The following is a 12,385-nucleotide window of genomic DNA, read 5'->3' as shown; positions in this document are numbered from 1 at the left end:
TCTAATAACAATTTCAGGTGTTACAGGATTTAAGATACAAAGAAAAGTATGTATTGTTTGGGAGTGGGTCAGGGTTTAGCAGAAACCCTTTCTATTTAATTTATAATTCAGGTTGGATATATTGTAATAATTTTAAATATTATATACTTGAGCATTTTCTCAGCTGTATCACAGGTTCTTCAGATCTTCCTTGCAGCACTTTTCTTCAGTTTTTGTTTTCACAATGTTAAACTGTAACAAAAAATGAGTCCAAAGTGAGATCTTCAATTTTTTTTGCACTTCTCACACAGTTTCTATAAATAAACTAAGGAAAAATGTAGCTTAATAGACAATAACCAACTTTGCTAAAAGTGTTTTGGTCACATTTGCAGTACACACTGTGGTATAGACTGCTAATGAACAGATGAGTGTCTCAGATAGTGTTTTACAATGTGTGATGTGTGATTACCACACCTTTGGATAACAGCTGCTTTCCTGAATCCTATGTTGTGTGTCTTCAGTCTTCTGTGTGTGTGTGCGCGTGCGTGTGTGCGTGCATGCGTGCTTGTGGAGCCTGCGGGTGTGTTGCTTGGCTTGGCAACACTCCACACACTCGCGTGCAAACACACAAGTAAGCCAGCATGCTGAATCAGCCCACATCTAATGATTTCCATATGGTCACGTTTCTTACAAACACAAACTAAAACACCTACACAGAGAGAGAGACCCGTTGCCCTCACTCAACCTTTCTCAATTTCCAGGATTTATTGTTTGGACTTCAAATCCAGTCTGCTTTTAGTCCCTGACATTTGAAAGAGGAAAGCTAACTCATCACCACCCTCATAATTCTTGCATGCTGAACAATGCTCTGCTGTGTTCAGTTTTATTGAGGATAGTAGAGGAAGAAATGAGAGAAGATGGAAGTGTGGGCGATGAGGTTGAAGTGAGATGTATGTATTATCACACACTAAGAAAGTTGCAGTTTGCCATATTTACTTTTTTGTATTTCTGTATCTGCAGACATTCATAATGCTGCAGTGTCCTGAATCAAATTCCTAGATCCCAACCAACCCCTGTGTTGCTTTGTTGCACACCTCTAACCCTTTCCCTTCCCAGAGAGCAGAATTGCCCTGATCACTAAGAAATTAAGTTAATAAGAGTAGGTGTGATAAGTATTTTAATTACATGCTAATTCTCTAGTAGTAGTAATTACATGTAGGTACACCTGTTAGTAGTTTCTACTCATAGTTTCTGTAGTTTTCAGCTATGGTTTTATGGTATTAAGTTTGGTTAGTTATCATGGAACAGTAAATGTTTGAGTTTCACATTATTCACAGCACTTTTAGGATTTTCTGTTTGCTTCAGAGTTGATCCTCTAAGTAATTTTTCACCTTGACCTTCAACAGGAAAGGACTACACAGTCCCATTTTGGGCTGAAGCTGAAGCTGGGCTGAGGCTGAATCTGGGCTGAAGTTACACTTGAGTACCATTTACTGCTTTATCCCCTGTTACTATTTGGGATTTTTTGTTGATCTGAAGACAGATATGAGAAATTCTCGCATACATACACTTCCCATGGCCTCATCTTATATCATTACATTTAAGACTCATGTTGCTGTGGTGATTGAACAACTGGACTATTTTCACTTTATGTCTTCAGCATATGACTTGAAAACTGACTGATGGTCTTGATTGAAAAACATGCAGTGGTCTGAGTTAATTCTGAGTTTGTGTAGGAAAACAGCCAGTCATATGCTCTTGGAAAGGAAGCTATATACCTAGGGATATAGAGAATATAGGTCAGGAAACATTGCAATGATCTGTGTCTCTGTTGCAGTTGTGGTCGCGATTGAGGATGTGGGTACATATTGTGGCAGGGAGGTGCGTAGACTGTGAGCATCTTATATATTTTACCACTAAATATGATAATATGTGGGTAGAATAAATCTCTAAAGCAAGCGGTCACTGTTATTTACCCAGACATTAATTATACAGCTCTGGCCAGTGATTTCAAACAGCTTCCCCACTGTATTTCTGCCAGGTCTCAGTTCTGTTTAATAGATGTTTATCTGGGACCTGACTCTATAAATTGTAGAAAATGGTGTCTTTGTGGTATTCCAAGAAAATTAAACACTTGCCTCTTCACACCAATAGACAAAACAGACTAAACTAGTCCATGATTAACAAGTTTTTGACACATACTATAAATCCCATTCTGCAGTTGTAGAGATCAAGTACTGTAATTGAATAGATGTATTTAACAAAGTTATATATTTGTTTTTGTTATAACAATTATAAATTGCTGTTACTGCTGTCTTTACAAACAATACTTGTTTAAGTTTGTGTTTTATACTGTGCCTCATTTTTGTGTACATTTACAGTTGCACAAACACTGCACTTCCATCCATTTATAAGATGTGGAAAGACAGGAATAATATTGCATTATACTCAATATAGAAAAATGAAATGTAATCAATACTGAGAAACCTGCCCCACATTATAGGAAGAGTAAATGTAATGTAAACTGCACTAAAGATGTGTTCTTGGAGTTTCTTACATGTTCAAAACATCTATCAGCAAATGTAACACTTGCCCTTTGCTGAACCTGTTAGCCTCCCTGGTTTTTCTTTTCAGTAATGATTGTGAAACAGATTTAGTCCCTTTTGTGTGCAAGCACAAATGTTCATTTCTAAGAAATGTTATCCAAAACTGGTTTGCAAGCTGGATTTGGCTTTGCTGCCAAGAAACAACACTGAACTTTCTAACACAATGTAGAAAGCAGGGCTGAACACTAGGTGAATGTCATGTTGACACATCAACATGGTGAAGGCCACTGAGAGGCCACCATGTGTCAATCCAATGAAAAAGATTGACTGTAAACAAACAAACAGTCGTTGGGTTAAGGGCCAATGTTGCTATGGTGAGAGGATGTGAGGTCATTGTTTTTGCTCTCTGGTTTTGTTTGAGAGAGTTTAAGAGCTGACGACGGTGAGTCTGGGAATACTGATAAACAGACGTGCACACATGGACACAAACAGATGCAGGGGCATGTGTTAAGAGACTGTAAACATGTTGCAGTGCATGTTGCAATGCTCATACTGGGTAAATAACAGACATCAATGATGAAATTATTATTATTTTGTATCAGCTACTTTGTCTTTCACTCTTACTGTTTCTTTTATACAAACAAAAAAATACATATTCATACTTTTCCCTGACACCTGGTCTTAACATCCAACCTGCTGTTCTTTCGTCTGACCTCCACTGCGGATATCCCTAGGGCCTTGTTACAGCAATAATCACCCCTGATTTGCAGCAATCATTTCCTCTACTGTGTGGGAGCTGAGTGCATGTGCGTTTATTTGCACATTTCTGACTAAATTGTGTGTGTTGTCTAATGGAAGCTGCAGGTCAGAGCAGAAACAGGAGAGCAGTCAGTCAAGAGCAGCATTTGGAATACTCTGGTTTACTGAAGCTTTTCTCATGTTTATAGGACACATTTCTGTGGTTGTTGCACTTGTCTCTATAAAAATATTTTAAAAATTGTGAATTGAAATTTTTTCAAACTGTTGGTAAAATACAGTAAATGAACCTATGCCTTTTTTAATGTATTACTTTTTGCTCCGTTTTTGTGCCCTTTTGTCAGTATGGACTTGTGCTGATGGTTGCCTAAATATGTTTTGAAATGAGGAGTCTGGTTTTTATTGCTTTTGCTGTTCTTTTATGTCTTCATGCTCCTCTGTTTTTATTTCTTGTTCTCTGTCAGACTATATTCCAATGTTTTACCCCCTGTTGTGTTTGTCTCTTTCTCATCCAGTATAGGCAACTCATCCTACCTCGTTCGCAGCCCCCACGCTCTTTCTCCCATTTTCTTCCTTCTTCCTCTCTGCCTCTCTTTGACCCACTAAAGTGAGATACTATCATGGTTTTTCCATGCTCTCCTCCAACCCTGGGGTGAAGCAGTGAACCCTTGGCCGGAGGTATAAAGAACATGATTTACTGGGCCTCATTGCAATAAAAAAAGGCACGCGAAAGAAGAAAACCGTTAAAAAAAATCAATCAGTTTTTCAGCACATTATTGTTATGCTCAAAAGCACAGGTTGCATTGTTTTTTTAAATGTGGGTGTGGTGTGGTCCAATTTTGTCAGGTTGTGAAACTGCCAAGATGTATTTCTACAATAGATGAAAACCGTGATAAACCCAGTTTTGGTTTTCTTTTGTGTTAATAGTGTAGTTTTCAAATGTGGGAGGATGTGCGAATAGCCATTTGCCTTGTAAATAATGTTTAAATGCATTTTGTCTCTTTCATCTCAACTTGCTGGAAAGTGCAACCATCTGTATGGGTCATTGTTGAATCTGAAGCAAAAAAAGAAAAAAAAATACTTAATGCCAGTGTGTAATTCTGTTTTGAACAGACATTATTGGCAATATCAGTGTTTACAAGTGTGATAAACAAACATTTAGAAAAAGCAAGAGTAACTGGATTGGATTTCTGATTGTCTGCCTCACAGATGGATGCTTTGATTAAAGAACATTACATAATGGCTGTTTGAATCAGAAATATTTCTGAATAACTGAGACACGACACTAGAGGATATTTGATTTGTTGATTCTAAAGTCATTCTGCTTAATGAAAGTATGAATGTATCTTTTTCTGAAACAACCTACTTAATACTTCAACAACTGGACAGCACAGTCATGTTGATCACACAAAACTCCTAATTCCAATATGAAACCACAAAACCTTATTTTAACTTGGACTAAAGAATCTGTTTGGGGTTGGGGCAGGCTACCATGTTGCTGTACCCACAGAGTCCTGTTCAACAACTCAGGGTTCCTGTTGTTTTAGAATAACAGTGTCCAGACAGACAGAGAGACTCTTGTCCTGCACCAAGACATTGTCAGATGGTGACAGGCTGGGCCCTTAAATTTTACATCAGTACATCTGTGTTTCAGTCGCAAAACAAACCCACAACACCCATAAATAAACTTTATTACTCTTGCATAACCACAGCTAAGACCAAAGCGCCTTTGGATTTGAAATGTGTTTTTAAAAATTCCAAATCTTCATGTTCATGGTTGATCCTGTAATAAATGGCAGTGCTGACAGGCTGATCATTACCACATATGATGTTGACTATGTTTACCATTTTTGCTGCTATGTTAGCATGGTGAAATTTGTTAAGTGCAGCTGGTAATGTCAGAGGTTAGCAGGTATTTGGCCTATTGGACAAATTAGGATTTTGACCTGATGACGATGCCATATGGATATTTAGTTATTGCAGTTCATCCCGAGGAGCACATGAATGTCTGTATTAAATTTCATAGAAATTCATACAATAGCTATTGAGACATGACACTCAAAACAATATACACAATACAAAAAATGCGAAACTACTTAACTACAATTCTACCCCACATCTGAATTGATCTATTTGAATATTTAATATTCATAAGGTCTCAGTTATAACACTTGTCTACCCAACCTCCTACTTGTAGTTTTGGTGGAGAGTGTTTTTACTTTACTTAAAGTAGAGAAGACAATTAAAGGTCGGATCATCAGGTTTACAGTGGACAGACCAAACAAAATCATCAGGTAATCAGAAAAGTTACAAACCTGTAGTTTTAAGTCTTATAACAGTTTTTGTGTTAGTTACTCAGATTATGTAATAAAAGCATTGCAGTTGAAACTAAACCGATGGGAGTGCTTTGTGTGCATAATGTGGTAAAACAATCAGTATCTGTGCACTCTGTACTGTACTCTGAGGCCTTGACTGCAGTTTGCCTCTACAAGATGATTAAATGCTGGTAAGGGAATTGAGTCATATTTTGTATTGAAACATATTTAATAAGCATTTGAATTTTATGGACATTATGTGGTCACAGCCATTTTGGACACTGCAGCCTGTTTCAAGGGGTGTAGCTTAAATAGAGTCAACAAAATAATAGATAGACCTGTCAGTAAATGGCAATACAATTTCACTACAGGACAAACTACAGCCTCCAAAATGACCATTAAGATGAATAGAAACCTCAAAAACTGTTCTACAAACACTAAACATTATCTTTATTATCATTATGAAGGGAGGACTTATTGCAGGACTGTTGCATTAGAGTGCATGATAATTAGTTAGGTGTACCACATAAACTGCCAGATGTTTCTAAACACTAGATCAACAATGTAGGAGACACTGTAACATCTGTGATACTCATGCATGGATAGTCTCCAAACTGCAGGAAGTCATTAGCTTGATCACTATTAGAGTCGAGCAACAGTAGAGCAGCTTTTGTTCAGGCATTTTTAGACATTGCATTTAAAAAAAAATACCTTTGGCAAAACATTGGTCTTTTAAATCTCCCCCCACCTCATTAGAAAGCAAAGTATAAAAACAAACTTGACATCCACAAACAGAACAGGCCTATGTGAAATCCTCTGTACTTTGACTTGTGATTGTTGGAACATCCCTTGGCTGAAATGACATGTGAGACAAGGTGACATTAAATTATCATGACTGTTAAAAGAAAATCACCAGTTTCTGAAGACAAATACTTTTCAGCCTGTAAAAAACAAAATCTTAAAATATAGTTTTCCCTAAAAAATTAAAGTGGGTAATATAATTTCACTGTTCCAAATTCACTTTCAAAAATCTTACCTAAAAAGTTAAATCACCTCATCCCTCTAGTACATTTTGCATGCTTTGCTTTTAGAGAAATACGATTTCCACTGAATGACTTGTCAAGATAAATATCTTTTGCAGTGCAGGAAAACAAGAAATCGATTCTCATTTCCAGGCAATGCCAACGGATGTTTTTAAGGGCTTTGAATGGTTTCTGCAGCTAAAAGTCATTTCACTCCCTCAGCATGTTGGGGGATGATGTCAACTTATAATACAAGATTTCCACATGACTCTGGTGCTGTATAACAAAACGTGGACAATGATGCTTTGTCCTGAATCCCCAGTGGCACATGAAACTCTGGCCAGTTAGTTCTCAATCAGAGCTTGATTGACAGGCTGGTGAAGTTACTGGGATGCACACAGACAATATTTGGCAAAGGACTGTGCATGCAAAACAGTAGATAATATGCACTTTTCATGCTCTTAGAGGAACCTGACTACATTTGTGGATAAATTACAGGAAGAATGAAAATGCAAGAACTTATGAAGCTGTTACTGAAACCTTTAAGAATGTATTGATGTTCTGTTTTTGTTATGTGAGTGTTATTGCACTTTAGAAAAGTACTGACACTTTTCACACACACACACACACACACACACACACACACACACAAACACTCTTGAAATCTCTTTTAAAAAATCCACAGCATTATTGCAGGATAACACACAAGATACTTTAATACACACAATATGTGCATGTACACACAGGAAGCATACTGACACCTGAAGTGCTAACACACACACACACATTATCAGTTTTCAGTAAGTCAGCCAGGAACATAATCTTACGTTTCTGGTGTCCCTCTCTGTTGAGGGATTTACTGTCCCTCCCTAAGTAACTGTTAGGTAATGCTGGTCTGGTGTCCAGACGTCCTGTGTATCCGAAGAACGGAGCCATACACCAAATGCAGAGAAAAAGTATCAGGCGCACATGGTGTTTCCATGAACCTGCCTCACTAGGTGAGCCCAGGTCAGTGTTCTGGTCCATCACTCAGTTCACCAAATAAATCTCCTTCTGTTGTGAAGTGAACGAAGGATCTTTGAAACTTGAGATAATTTATACATAGGTTGTGTAGGTGAAATTCAATAGCACAGTCACAAAAAATAAATATCAGGAGATTTGTGTTAGTGACATTCAGGGGGATTTCTTACAGGGTGCAGACAGTGCAAGGCATTTATGAAACAGAGCCAATGATTGTCATATAGAATATGTATACTGATTCACAAACCTTATAAATGTACTGTACTGGAAAGTTCCTTATACAGCTATATTTTTGAACCTTAGGCCTCTAAATACTCGATTACTCAACCAGATACCTGCTAATAACATTACCATAAACCTCAGATGATTAGCTAGTTAGTTTGTCAACATGGAAAACTAAAATGCTCAACATGGTAAACATTTTACCTGCTAAACCGCATGTTAAAATTGTTATTGTTATAACAATGACCAATAGCAACAAAAATGTTTCGTGCTGGTGTTAGCATTATTCTTAAAGCTCCATCCACTGTCAGCCCTCACAGAGCTACTAGTGTGTCTTTAGATTCTTAGTTTGCAATCCTTTGTAAAATCAATGAATCAGTACATATAAATATTAGCACTGCAAACAATACACTAAAACCCAAAAAGTATGAAGGTGCCAAAGGTTTAATCACAGTTTTGAGCAGGCAATCTTATAGCAAAACCTTTTCCCTCTTAATGCTAGTATTCCTCGACATCTGAGCTAACATTTCTTTGTCATTTTAATGGCTCTGGTATTGCCAAGTTGATCCTGGCCAATTTCTTCTGTAAACTTTTTATGTGTTACTGAAACAATTTTGTGTCCAAAAAGCATTAGCCTTCAATCATGTTGACATTTCAGGAAGGTTCAGGGGTAAATTAAATACAAAGCTGGGAGTACTACAAGGTGCACCCATTATCAGCATCAACAGTACCCTTGATTATCTAAAGTTAGGATGGGAAAGAGGTCAGGTTAGGTTAGGTCAGGTTAGGAAAGAACTGAAGAAATAATACATTTCTGTTTCTGCTCAGAATACTTACTATGAGACCAGAGAGCTTATTTGAGAACCCATCAGGCACCTTGGACAAGCAATAAAATAAATGTAGTTTCCTGATGCACCCTAGTCTTCCTGTACGAAAGTGTAAATCCCTCCCGTGGGTTACTGTAGCTTTTCGGTTACTCTAGCAGTTTCTGCTGGTTTTTCTTTGCCCCTTTTCTTTCTTTAACTTTTGATTGTATGACATTTTTTGCAAAGTCAAAATGATTTAATTCAAGTAAAAATTGATTTAATAACATTATTATGTAAGATATTTTTAATGATGATCCTATAACACTATAATACATGTCTTCCTGGTTTTCTGTGACGTTTTGGCAGAGTATTAAGGTTTGGCTTTTGTTTTCATAGGTGTGAGCAGCTACTGCATGTAAATGACCTTGCCAGCCAGTGTCTCTCGGGTTTCTCCCTTTACTAAAAGAATGATGACAGATGTGAGAACTGCAAACCAGAAATGTTGCTAATCGGAGTGACTGAAAGGAAGGCTGACCACCTCTGTTTCTCTACCTGTCTGTCTCATTCACTCTCTCTGTCTGAGCCATGATGGAAGGTCAGTGAAGACAGAAAAAGCAGATACTGAGCACCACACACTAATTGTGCTGCAGGATGTAGCATTTCAATCTAATGTGACCGACTGTCCCAGTCAATGCAGAGGTTCTGTAATGAGTGTGTGTGGCAATTTTAAACACTTAAATCTGTTTCTTTCCTTTTAGTGTTCATTTTGTTTATGACAGGAGAACAAATGTACCATTCCCCTCTGTTTTGAAAGTACTTAATTATCTGAAAATAGGACTTTCAAGAATAATTGTTCATGTGAGACGTAATTTTATAGATATGGTGACAGAAAAAAAAGATTTGCATCAAAAATGAGATTGCATTGTGATTTACTTGATGATAAAAGCGCAGGAGAATTACTATTATTAGCGGGAGATGTGACTCCGGTGCCACAGTCATACAAATGGATGGATGCAATGTTGTAAATTGTAATGGCTATAACGAAGTATAATGTTGAAGCACATTGTTGGCCACAGATTTGGAACAGTCCAAACTAACGATGCAATTGGCCCTGACTTTATTTTTACCTACAATTATTGAGCACATGTTTTTTTTCTTTGCCCCAACAGTAAAGTTTCCATTAAGGCCACAGCAGAACTTGTTACATGTGAAGTTGCCTAGAGTCAGTGTTTGAATGTGTGAATGTTTTATAAATAGCAGGAAATCTGGTCTGATGATGTGTAATGTGTAATACAAGTAGTGTTTCTAGTATATTGTTCACTGTTTTTTAAACTTTTTATACATATGTATGTGTGTATGTGCATAGCCCTCCATCTACTAGTGTTTTTTTTTTTTAGTGTTTTATTCCCTCTGTGTGTTTATAAAAACCACATGGCTTCTGTCAATTGTCAGCTCCTCCCACGTGAGACACACGTGGGGAGAGAAAGAAAAATGCAGAAAACCCCAGAAACTTGGCTGCAGAAACTGGGTCACCACCTTCCCAGAATGTTTGGGAAGCACAGACACACACACAGCACACAACACGTTGAGGGAAAGTGCGAAAACGTGACCATGATTCCTGTTGACAAATCTGAAGCTAATAATGGCAATAGCTTTTTAACTGTTTAAAATATGTCTGGCAACATTATAAACCACTTTAGACGAAGATCATTCTCCTCCTGATTTGTGTTGGTTTCTTTAACCACCTTTCTTTTAACCTCTGGTTTCTTATTTAGATTCCTTGAGGTTTCTGCACCAGAGCAGTGTTTTTGTTTTTCTTAATATAAACTGTTATACCCCTTAAAGTGTGGAAGCCAGTCATTTTGCCTTGTTAAAACCCTACTAAGTACTAAATGAGGCATTCACCAAATCCTCACCTTAATAACAGCTGCTGCAAAAACTAGTAAGCACTCAAAAGATTAGGGGTTTTCAAGCTGACTCCAAGTTGTTATTGATATTTTACAGTCCATTTTAATTATGTACATTGGTGCAGGTACCACAATATATCATCTGTAGGTGTGATACAGTAATGTCCAATTTTTGTAAAAATGGATAAGCTGACATGAAATAGATTTGAAGTGTGCCATTTGTGCTAGCCACAATTAAATAACAGTGACCTCCAAAAGCATCCAATGGGATTGGCACCATTCAAACAGCAGCCAGCATTTACATGCACGTGTCTGGTGTTTATTAAAAACGAGACATTTTTCTTGGCAGGGTTGAAACTGTGTATGTCCCTGTTGGATACTAAATCCTTCATTGAAACAAACCCTAATGGAAATCCTGCCTTTACTGGCTACCTCACCTTTCCAGTGTTAGGACAGCCACTGTAGTCCAGTGTAATCCAGTTAATCCTCTGTTAGGCTTTATTTGGACTGAGCCCAGTCAAGAGGTGAGGAGGGCAGAATAGAAAGTGGACAAAAGAGAATGTCAGGAGAAAAAACCACAGGCAGGTGAGAGGGGATGTGAGAGGAAAGGTGAGAAGTGCAGTGGAAAAGAGATACAAAGGTAATGTCTGAACATCCACCCATTTCCTGCATGTCCATCGTTGAGTAGTTTATCTATCAAAGCCTGGACCCACCTCATGTGCATATACTTCTTTAAAAATGTGACACAACCATCAACTAACATGTCTAAAGTGGGGTATAAATATGAAAGCTGCTTATTCAATGCACTGAAAGAGGTCTCAGCACATTTCACCTGAGGTTGGCTGGTAAATTGTTATTTTTCATGCATTGTACAACTGCTTTGTCATAATGCTCCAGTAAAGTAGACACACTTTTTACATTGTTGTACTCCTACTTCATTAAAGGATCTGAGCACTTCTTTCACCACTGTTCACAAGCTCATATGATAACAACACATAAATTCATGTTAAATAAAATAAGTGTAGCTACAAAATGTCAGGCAGAAATACTTATGCTTGCAAGCATCCCGTAATTAGCCTTCTAAGATACATGGATCCAAGCAGTTAATACAAACTTGGAAAAATCTTCTGAAAAAACACAGCTTGTGTATTTTAAATGGAAATTTGAAGTGACAACAAAGTACAAAGAAGTTACTGTTTAAAAAAAGACCACTTTTTCATTTTTTGTACTGTCAATATGCAAGAATTGCGTTATTTACACTTACAATGCAGAGTTTTATTTCCTTAATGCCTTAGACCATCTTGTCTAACAGCCAGTGATTTAACAAGGAGAAAAGTGTCTCTCTTCCACTTGAATCCTGTTAAACAGGAATATGCTATAACATGGATTGATGTTGATTGCCAGGCCCAAGGGCAGCTCGGGTTTTTCCTGAGGGAGCCAAGAGTGTTAGTCATTGACATATTTGTTCTCCAAATTTTCCACAAGTCAACATCTCTTAAATCTTCCGGATTACTTGATATCCACATTGAAAGATGTGACTGCTTAGAACAAATTGAGGGTTTTGTATAATGTCTTGAACAGAGACACAGAGATAAACAATAGTGGTATTCTGGTTTAAACAGGCACTTATTTCCTCCCTAAAGTCCCCATTGCGCTGTGCCCCTTGGAGGTCCCCATGCAGAGTGCATGTGGTTCCCATCCTGCTTTGTGAGGTTTAGATTAAACCATCCTGAATTTCCAGCTGCAGGAGAGCCTGTGCCAGTGGCTATAATTCTGAATGGCTGAACCAGAGGGGAAAAAGAGGAAAGGGGA

Source organism: Mastacembelus armatus, chromosome 10 (assembly GCF_900324485.2).
Source record: "Mastacembelus armatus chromosome 10, fMasArm1.2, whole genome shotgun sequence".
NCBI classification, from domain to species: Eukaryota; Metazoa; Chordata; class Actinopteri; order Synbranchiformes; family Mastacembelidae; genus Mastacembelus; species Mastacembelus armatus.
The sequence above is the reverse complement of the archived record's forward strand: the minus strand, read 5'-3'. Positions refer to the sequence as shown.